Here is a 10,466-nt window from a genome sequence, read left to right on the forward strand (position 1 = left end):
TGCCTTAGCCACATAAAGTGCAAAGTGTGCAGACTAGTACAAACAGCAGGGGAGTAAGAGTTCAAACCCAGTGTGCAAACAGTGCAAGAACACAAAATACAAACAACAATAAATATGACGTGCAAGAATGCTTATGGGACAGGAAGTCCATTCAGGTGTGGTTATTGAGGAGTCTGATGGCTTGTGGGAAGAAACTGTTCAGCAGTCTGGTTGTGAGGGCCCGAATGCTCCGGCACCTATTTCCAGATGGCAGGAGGGTGAATAATGTGTGTGAGGGATGTGTGGGGTCCTGTACTATATTGTGGGCTTTGCGGATGCAGCGTGTGGTGTAGATGTCCATGATAGAGGGCAGAGAGACGCCAATGATCTTTTCAGCTGTCCTCACTATCCCTTGGAGGGTATTGCGATCCGATATGGTACAATTCCCAAACCAGGCAGTGATGCAACTGCACAGGACGCTCTCAATGGTCCCCCTATAGAACATAGTCAGGATGGGTGGAGGGAGATGAGCTTTCCTCAGCCTCCTCAAGAAGTAGAGGCGCTGCTGGGCTTTCTTGGTGATGGAGCTGGTGTTGAGTGACCAGGTGAAGTTATCCGCCAGATGAACACCAAGGAATTTGGTGCTCTTGACGGTCTCCACCTTGGACCCGTCGATGGACAGCGGAGAATGGTCGCTCTTTGCTCGCTTGAAGTCAACAATCATCTCCTTTGTCTTGTCGACATTCAGAGATAGATTGTTGCCTCTACACCAAGTTGTGAGCTGCTGCACCTCATCTCTGTATGCTGACTCGTCGTTCTTGCTGATGAGACCCACCACGGTCGTGTCATCAGCGAACTTGATGATGTGATTGGAGCTGTGCATCGCTGCACAGTCGTGGGTCAGCAAAGTGAACAGCAGTGGACTGAGCACACAGCCCTGAGGGGCTCCAGTGTTCAGTGTGGTGGTGCTGGAGATGCTGTTCTCGATCCGGACTGACTGAGGTCTGCCTGTCAGAAAGTCCAGGATCCAGTTGCAGAGAGAGGTGTTCAGGCCCAGCAGGCTTAGCTTCTCTATAAGTTGCTGAGTGATGATGGTGTTGAATGCTGAGCTGAAGTCAATGAACAGCATTCGAACGTAGTTATCCTTTGAGTCCAGATGTGAGAGGGCAAGATGGAGGGTTGTGGTGATAGTATTGTCCGTAGAGCAGTTTGGACGATACGCAAACTGTAATGGGTCAAGTGAAGGTGGTAGCTGTGACTTGATCTGCCTCATGACAAGCCTCTCGAAGCATTTCATCACAATTGGTGTGAGTGCGACGGGACGATAGTCATTGAGGCACGAAACCACAGACTTCTTAGGCACCGGGACAATTGTTGTTGTTTTGAGGCACGTTGGAATGAGAGAGCTGCTCAGAGAGATATTGAAGATATCAGTGAAGATATCACTCCTTTAGTACTCTGCCTGAAATGTTATCCGGTCCAGCAGACTTCCGTGGGTTAACTCTATAAAGTGTTTTCCTCATGTCAGCTGTGGTGAAGCGAGTACTGGGTCATTGGTATCAAGGGTATGCTTGCAAAATTGTTGTTGGTTTATCTTGCTCCTTTAAAGCAATGAAATTTCTTCTAGACTGGAACTCCAGGACTAATAGATGGGATACAGCAGCTTTGTTTGGCTTCTTTGCTTTGTACATTTCTTGTATAGTCCTGTAATGTCTTGCCTGAGTTTTCTGGCTGTCAAGGCTGTTGTCTGGGGCATCAGCTACAATTGCAAATCCAATACAAATCTAAAAAATATATTCTACTTATAAATAAGGAAGAACTAGGCTTGCATATATTGCTAAATATCATGTTACTAACTAAAACACTCACTAATACTTTAAGTAAAGTGGCCAGGCATGCCACTTCCCAGGGACACATTCTGCATAGATTTCTAAATTGGAAGTTGCCACTTAGAAATCCTATACAGAACATGTACAGTAGCTAGGAAGTGGCAAGTCTGGCCAACTTATTTTAAAAAGCCAATTTTAATGTACTTTACATGCTTTACATGGGGCGTTCTATTATTTTTTGGTTTTTCTATAAGGGGTGGGGGTGGATCACTCTTTGTCTGGCTTGTCACCTAGGACCTGTTTGCCTTGGGAGACCCTACCAGGAGCATATAGCCTTTCAGGCACTCAAACCCCTCCACCATGTTAAGGTGGCGATCCTAGGAGGGCTCTTTTACCATACCAACTTACTTCAGCTATAACTACAGTGATTGAGGGCAGATAAGAATAGACAATTGAGGGATGATGAAGTCCATAGTCTGGAAAACAGGTAATTGTTAACATGAAGTGAGACTGGGGTGTCTGACACTCATTTCAGCACAGCAGTCTGTAACAAATTAGCTCAAAACGGGGAATATTTATAACTAGAAAGTACATTTCCTGAAGAAAATGTGAGTGGTGCTTGCCGTGGCAAAACTCACGCTCGGTTGCTACTTAGTGTTGAGTTTTATAGAGTTCTCATCATGAATGAGCATTTAGCTAGTCACTGTTAACATGTAGCACTGCTAGCATCACTAACATGTCTAAAGTTCGGTTTGCTCTATGTCTCTATCATGCTTATCAAGTGACTAGCATGTCGCTAACATATTTTTAGCATGATTAGCAAAGTGACTAGCATGTCGCTAGCATGTTTCTAGCATGATTAGCAAGTGACTAGCATGTTGCTAGCATTATTTTAGCATGATTAACAAAGTGACTAGCATGTCGCTAGCATGACTAACATGTCGCTAGGATGTTTCTAGCATGATTTGCAAGTGACTACCATGTCGCTAGCATGACTAGCTTGTCGCTAATATGTTTCCAGCATGATTAGCAAAATGACTAGCATGTCGCTAACATGACTAGCATGTCGTTAGCATGTTTCTAGCATGATTTGCAAGTGACTACCATGTCGCTAGCATGACTAGCTTGTCGCTAATATGTTTCCAGCATGATTAGCAAAATGACTAGCATGTCGCTAACATGACTAGCATGTCGTTAGCATGTTTCCAGCATGATTAACAAAGTGACTAGCATGTCGCTAGCATGACTAGCATCTTGCTATGATGTTCTGATGCAAAGATATAGGTCTCGCTGAAAGGTTGCTAGGGTATTGTGTTTGGTTGCTAAGGGGGTGGCTCGGCTGCTATCAGTCATGATATTATAAAGACTGCTTGTCAGTATGAATGATATAAACCAACCCCTATGTCTCTATGACTTTCAGAATGAAAGATATGCCTGATTGAGTTGGGGTTGTTAGGGTGTTTGATAATGGTTGCTAAGCCGTGGATAGGAGATTTCTATGGTGACTCAGGATTGGCTGTTTGCTGTCCCGCGTCAAACGAGCCTACCCCCATGTCTCTGCGACGTTCAGTTTTGAAGATATTTAAGTTTGGATTTTGATTGCTAAGGTCATCGATAATGGTTGCTAGGGCGTGGCTATGAACAGGTGAAGTAGTTCATGATTGGTTGTTTGCTGCCTCGAGTCAAATGAGCCCACCCCCTTGTCTCTAAGAGTGGTGCAAGTGACTAGCATGTCATTAGCATGTTTCTAGCATGATTAGCAAAGTGATTAGCATGTCGCTAGCATGTTTCTAGCATGATTAGCAAGTGACTAGCATGTCACTAGCATGTTTTTAGCATGATTAGCAAAGTGACTAGCATGTCGCTAGCATGACTAGCATGTCGCTAGCATGTTTCTAGCATGATTAGCAAGTGACTAGCATGTCGTTAGCAAGACTAGCATGTCGCTAGCATGTTTCCAGCATGATTAGCAAGTGACTAGAATGTCGCTAGCATGACTAGCATGTCGCTAGCATGTTTCCAACATGATTATCAAAGTGATTAGCATGTCGCTAGCATGACTAGCATGTCGCTACGATGTTCTTATGCAAAGATATAGGTCTCGCTAAAAGGTTGCTAGGGTATTGTGTTTGGTTGCTAAGGGGGTGGCTCGGCCGCTATCAGTCATGATTTTATAAAGACTGCTTTGTTAGTTTGAATGAAATAAACCAACCCCTATGTCTCTATGACTTTCTGATGGAAAGATATGCATGTTTATGTTGGGGTTGCTAGGGTGTTTGATAATGGTTGCTAAGGCGTGGATAGGAGATGTCTATGGTGACTCAGGATTGGCTGTTTGCTGCCCCGAGTCAAACGAGCCCACCCCCATGTCTCTATGACACTCTGATCCAAACATACCCATCTGAACCATTATAATGGCAGTCTATGGAATCTGTTGCTCCTATCTTGCGCAAGAAGATTGCTGTCCTCCTGGCAAAGGATGCAATCGAGCCGATCCCTTCAGCTGAGGAGGGGTTAACAGCCCCTACTTCATTGTACCCAAAAAAAGATAGTGGCCTTTGACAGATCCTGGATCTGCGAGTTTGGACAAACTCCTGTTCAGAATACTCACACATCATCAGATGTATACAACACCAGGACTTGTTTGCTGCGGTCGACCTGAAGAATTTTTTGTTCTGTTTCTGTTTGCTTCTCACAAATCCTCCCATTGCTAGCTTCTCTATTTCCTGACTGAGGCTTCCTTCGAAACGGATGAGCTGGCACACAGCTGGCCTCGGCCTCTATACAAGTATGTATTCCACCCAGAGAGCCTGCTTGCACAAAATCTGTGCAAGGTCAGGGAAGACGAGTCGCGCCACACTAGCCCATCCAGAGATAAACCCCATCCAATTGTTTATAAAACCTATGATATTCTGCGAGCACCACTTAGATTTCCAGCAGTCTGCTGTTGAATCTCATCATCCCAGTAAGCAGGGAGGGGACCAAAGCATTTTACAGTGTCTGACATTATTCTTGCAAGTTCACACACCTCTTTAATGTTATTTTTAGAGATTTCAGAATGGCGAAGTCGAACATCATTAGTGACAATGTGCCAATCTTACTAAATCTATGTTTAGCATTATCCATCACCTTTAAATAAAATGTCAGGTGCTCTGGCTCCAGTTTGATGTTCTCACTGGAACAGAAGAACTGTGTTTTGACCTGCAACTAGTGCACCTCACAGTTACCCAGTTGCCCTGCTGCATGGGCTCTAATGCCGGAACCGAACAATCTATATTATTTACTGAACTAGTCACATCCAAAGCTAGATCTACTGTCCTCACATTCTTCCTGTTCTTCATTAAAATTTGGAATGCGTGCCTCTAATCCTAAAAAAAAATCCAGCCAAGCTATTTCCCTGCATTTATCACATGTGAATCCCTGATCACTGACAGAGAGATATAAACCATACATGTGGCAAGTGGTGCAAGTGACAAGGAGAAAGCAGAAGCCATTTCAGCACATAGAGACACTCTGAGTGATGGAAGATCAACTGTTGTTTGATGAGCTTGTAAAAACAGAGCGAAAGGGAGAAATGAAACAGAGCAGAAAAAAAAAAATGTGTGTTAATTGCTTGTTAAATTGTCTGTGCGTTCAGATGCAGTAACATGTGTTCCATGCCCACTTGAGTACAAATCAAATGGAAACAGAACATAATGTGAACTCAAAAACACTGAATTCCTGACATTTAAAGAAATGGTAGCTTATTGTAACCCCTGGTGCTATTGGTGCACTTTAGTTACTATTTGAAGAAACACTGTAATGGACCAGTCAATGTACTAGGTTCGCTACAGGAGGGCAAGAATCAGTTAAAGCACATTAATAAATAGGCAGACCAGGAGAATGACTTTAAAGTGTCTTTTAGTTGAGTTTAATTAAATGAAAAATATGAAATGAAATGACAATAAAGAAAACAATAGAAATACACATCTAAAGAAATGATCTCTTTTCTCTTTGTTGGTTTTAGAAATAAAATTTGAGCTCCTTTGTAGTTATTTGACGAGTAGTATTACTGTGCTGTGCTTTTATTTTATTATATTATCACCTGTCTTTAATTAACCAATTGTTTATAATTAACTTCTATTTTGAATTTATTTTTAGTTTACCTCAATCTTATTGATTTAGATAGTTTTTAACCTTTCCTAGCTTCTGTGGAGCTTTGCTTGTATTGATATGGGTTAGAATTAGAATCTCTGACCCAAAACAACAAAAACTACTACAATAGATCACTCAAGGAAAACAACAAATAAAGATTCAGTATATGAAAAGTTCACAGTCCATAAACTATGTAACCGTGGGAAAGGAACAAAAATAAAATATAACTGTCCTTAGAATCCAAACGATGAATCCACTGAATATGAGAGTATCCTTGTGCTTGTAGTGCAAAAAAGTTCAATAGTGCAATAGTCAGTGTGATGATCAGTTCTGAGGTAATGTGGTGGGAAATACCACTAGGAATGGATGAATTCCACTTGGAATAATGGATAAGGCGTTGATCAAGTTGTCTCTCTTAGGGTTTCTCTAGTTGGGTGGCTCGCCATCTCAGGATCACAGTTCAACTCAGTCTCGGAAAAAAAACCTGACCAAATCCGGGGGATTTCAACAATTAATCAACCGCATACGATCTCACATGTTTCACTATCGCATATCATCGATCATTTGCTTTTTTTTTCCGTAACGGTTTCAATCGCAATCAGGGATGCACGTGCTCTCTCTCTGCAACCGTGCGTCGCATATCAGTGACGTCATACTCAGCGCACGTCTTAGGACAAGTGTTTTGCTTCATTAATAATTATTTAAATTATTTTAAAGTTTCCGACAACACAGCATAACAACTTTGAATATATATATGATTGTGCGTTTCAGCTTTTATATAATAAAAAAAATTATTATGAATTATATTTATTCTATTCATTATCATTACATTTTTTAGTCAGCTCATTTCTGACCTGGGTTACATTATGTACTAGTGACATTCTCTTTGTGTGGAGGATGTCTCAGTCACAACTGGGCTGATGTTCTTCTACCACAGACATATTCCAGTAGTAAAAGCCAATACCTCAGAGATGAGCTTGAAATTTATTGTCATTTTCTTGAAATTTCTTGTGAATCTACCCTTAAATTTAAACAATAATTGACATTTAAAAAAAAAAAAGAAAGAAAAATTGTTTGAAGAAATAGTTTGAAGCTTGCTTTAATATGAGGAGTGAGTTAATTTGTCAGTTGAATCTGTTAGGTTTGAGGAGAATGGTAAACAGCCGTTTGAGTTTACATAAAGGGGATATTATGATTAAAAATGTATGTCTCTGTTTTATAACAGAGATTTGAGGCTGTCACAAAGTTACAAAGGTGCAGTGGGTAATATTTAGGAGGGTAATATTTCTATTGACAGAAATGCAATATAATATATCTATGTTTTCAGACATGTACAAAGACCTTACACAATGAACCCTTATGTTTTATAAACTTAGAATGAGCTCTTTATAGCTATACTCAGTGTAGTGTTTGTACAGTAACATTTAAAGGAAAAACAGAGTGTGTTTTGTTACTATGTTGTTTGTGCAAATACAACACTGACACAATGATGAACAAGTAACAATGATATTTGCAATACCGTATTACTTTGCTGAATACATTTGTAAATTCTTTCTTAATACTTTAATACTCTTTCTTAATACTTAATACTTTCTTATACTTTTTAGCCCGCTATCTCTACTGTCTCAGACTATGACATCTTAATCCTATATTGGCCACCTTAGCTTTAGGGTGTACACACACTAGGCACGGTTGCCTTGAACTGAACCTGAGCACAATTATCCCTCCTCCCCACTTCCCTGCTGGCCTGCACTAATACTTTAAACTTTAAGCATAAACATTAAGCTTTCCGGGCCAGTGCACGCTTACATGACGTGCAAGATAGCGTAGAAAATAGCAAATATTCTGCCTAATAAATTGTATTAATTAATTAAAAATGTATGCCATGCTCTCAACCATTATAAACCTAAATATATTTGACTGAAATAATGAAATTGAAAAGTACACTGATATATATATATATATATATATATATATATATATATATATATATATATATATATATATATATATATATTGTGACGGGGTGAAGAAACACACAGCAAGGAGGGCTCAAATCAAAACCCCAGAGGGTGGGTTTATTAACAAAGAAATTCCCAGAATCGAAATCAGAATCAGTATGTTTACACATACGAGGAATTTGTTTTAGTGACATAAACTCTACAGTGCAACACGATAACAAGACAAGACAGATAATAAAGAGAATTATATACAATATACAAAATACAAAATATAAAATGTGCAAAACAGCAAAAATAAAAAATATATACTAAAAACATTCAAGTATATACTATAAACATTCAAACTCAAATACAGGTGATCGTGCCAGTGTGTGTCGTGAGGGTGCTTGTGCTCTCTCTTTTCCTCTTCCTTCCTTCCTTCTTCAGGGTGCAAGGTGAGTCCATGTTGTGGGGTGCCGGCTGACCGGTCTATATGCTGCTTTATGCAGGGGGACAAGAGAAGAGCCGTTAGTCGTGATGATCATGGATGCGATTTCCCAGTGATGGCATGCCGCATGGCCTTTTTATCCCAGCCCACTGATGAGCGACAGCTGAGACCGGTCAGCCTATGACGAGTGCGTGCTTGTGCTTCTCGTTGGTTACCAGGGCGACGCTGATGGCTGCTCGGGACGCTCCAAGCGGAGCATGGGGTACCCGTCAAACTCGGAGACCTCGTTCAACCGGCGGAAATCATTGCAGAAGCGGAGGGTGACGTCGGGTTTTGGTACCATCACTATAGGACTAGACCACGGGCTACGGGATTGCTCAATTACCCCCAACTTGAGCATTTGTTGTATTTCCTCCTCAATAGCCTGCCGACGAGCCTCCGGGACACAGTAGGGCCGCTGCCGGACGATAACTCCAGGGGGCGTCTGGATCTCGTGCTCGATGACGTGGGTCCGCCCGGGGCTAGGGGAGAACACGTCGTTGAACTGACAACCAGGTGCTGGAGTTCCCCCTTCTGGACAGCTGAAAGATGGGGGTTGGTGTCGACAACCACGGGACCATTGGTCGCAAGGCCGGAGACTTGGCCCTCGTTCCCTCTCCACATCTTGAGGAGGTTGACGTGGTAAATCTGGTCGGTTCATCGACGGCCGTGCTGGTGTTGTCTATACGTAACCGGGCCGAGTTTCTCCATTACAGTGTATGGCCCCTGCCATGTCACCAGGAACTTACAGGCCGCCAAGACCTTGTCACCGGGCTGGAATTCCCGTGGTTGGGCTGCCCGGTTGTAGTGTCGCTGTTGGGCCTGTTGTGCTTTACATAAGTGGTACCGGACTAATGGCATGACGCGTTCTATCCGGTCCCTCATCTCCCTGACGTGCTTCACGACAGTACGATGGGCTGCTGGCTGCTGCTCCCAGACCTCCTTGGCAATGTCCAGGAGGCCCCGAGGCTGTCGGCCAAAGAGGATTTCGAATGGCGTGAACCCAGTTGAGGCATGGGGAACTTCCCGGATGCCGAAGAGTATGTAAGGCAGAATCAGGTCCCAGTCCCGCCTGTCCTTGGCCACCATGCGTCGGAGCATCTGCTTGTGCGTCTGGTTAAACCTCTCGACCAGGCTGTCTGTCTGTGGGTGGTAGACCGTGGTCCTCAACTGTTTTACTTCCAGCAGCTGGCAGAGGTCAGCCATTAGCCGGGACATAAAGGGGGTACCCTGAAGAGGAGGAACAGCTCCTTGGCGATTGCCTTTGCCGTGGCCTTCCGGAGGGGTACCGCCTCGGGGTAACGGGTGGCGTAGTCGACAATAACCAGCATGTGTTCGTGTCCCCGGGCGGATTTCGGCAATGGCCCCACTAGGTCCATCCCGATGCGCTTGAAGGGCACGCCGATGATGGGTAGCGGAATGAGAGGACTGGGGGGAGGAGTGCGAGTCGTCGTTAGCTGGCACGTCGGGCAGGCCTGGCAAAACCGTTTCACCTCCGCATCAAGACCTGGCCAGTGAAACCGGTACCAAATTTTTTGGGCTGTGTTGGCGGCTCAGAGGTGTCCGGCCATCAGATGGGAATGGGCCAGCTCTAGGATCGCCTCCATATTTGACTTTGGGACAACCAACAGCAGCTTCTCCTCCCACCTCCGCTGGGCAACACAGTACAACAGGCCATTTTTCACCACAAAATGCGGGAGAGGATGGGGTCCTGGCTGCACATCCTGCCCCTCCACAACGCGCACATACGGCCAGCAGTGTTTGAGGTGGTCGTCTTCTTTTTGGGCCCTGGCGAATGAGCCCCCTCCCGACACCTGTTGGAAAACATCAAAAAACAGGTTAGAACTCTGGGAGGGGGACTCACCTTCTCTCCCGCTGTCCGAGGCCAGTAATGCTGGGCGGGTCTGTGGCGGTTCCCTCTGGGGCTGGCCAGCTGAGTGGTGGCGGCGAGCAGGTGGTCAAATCCTGGCCAATCCCTTCCCAACAGGACTGGTATGGGGAGGTCCTTCACCACCCCGACTTCCACTGGCCAGGCCCCTGGCTTGGCCGAGATATGGACGCGTCGAGCCGGAACTTGCAGTGTGTCCCCGTGCACAC

The sequence above is a fragment of the Puntigrus tetrazona genome, chromosome 18, assembly GCF_018831695.1.
Source record: "Puntigrus tetrazona isolate hp1 chromosome 18, ASM1883169v1, whole genome shotgun sequence".
Lineage (NCBI taxonomy): Eukaryota > Metazoa > Chordata > Actinopteri > Cypriniformes > Cyprinidae > Puntigrus > Puntigrus tetrazona.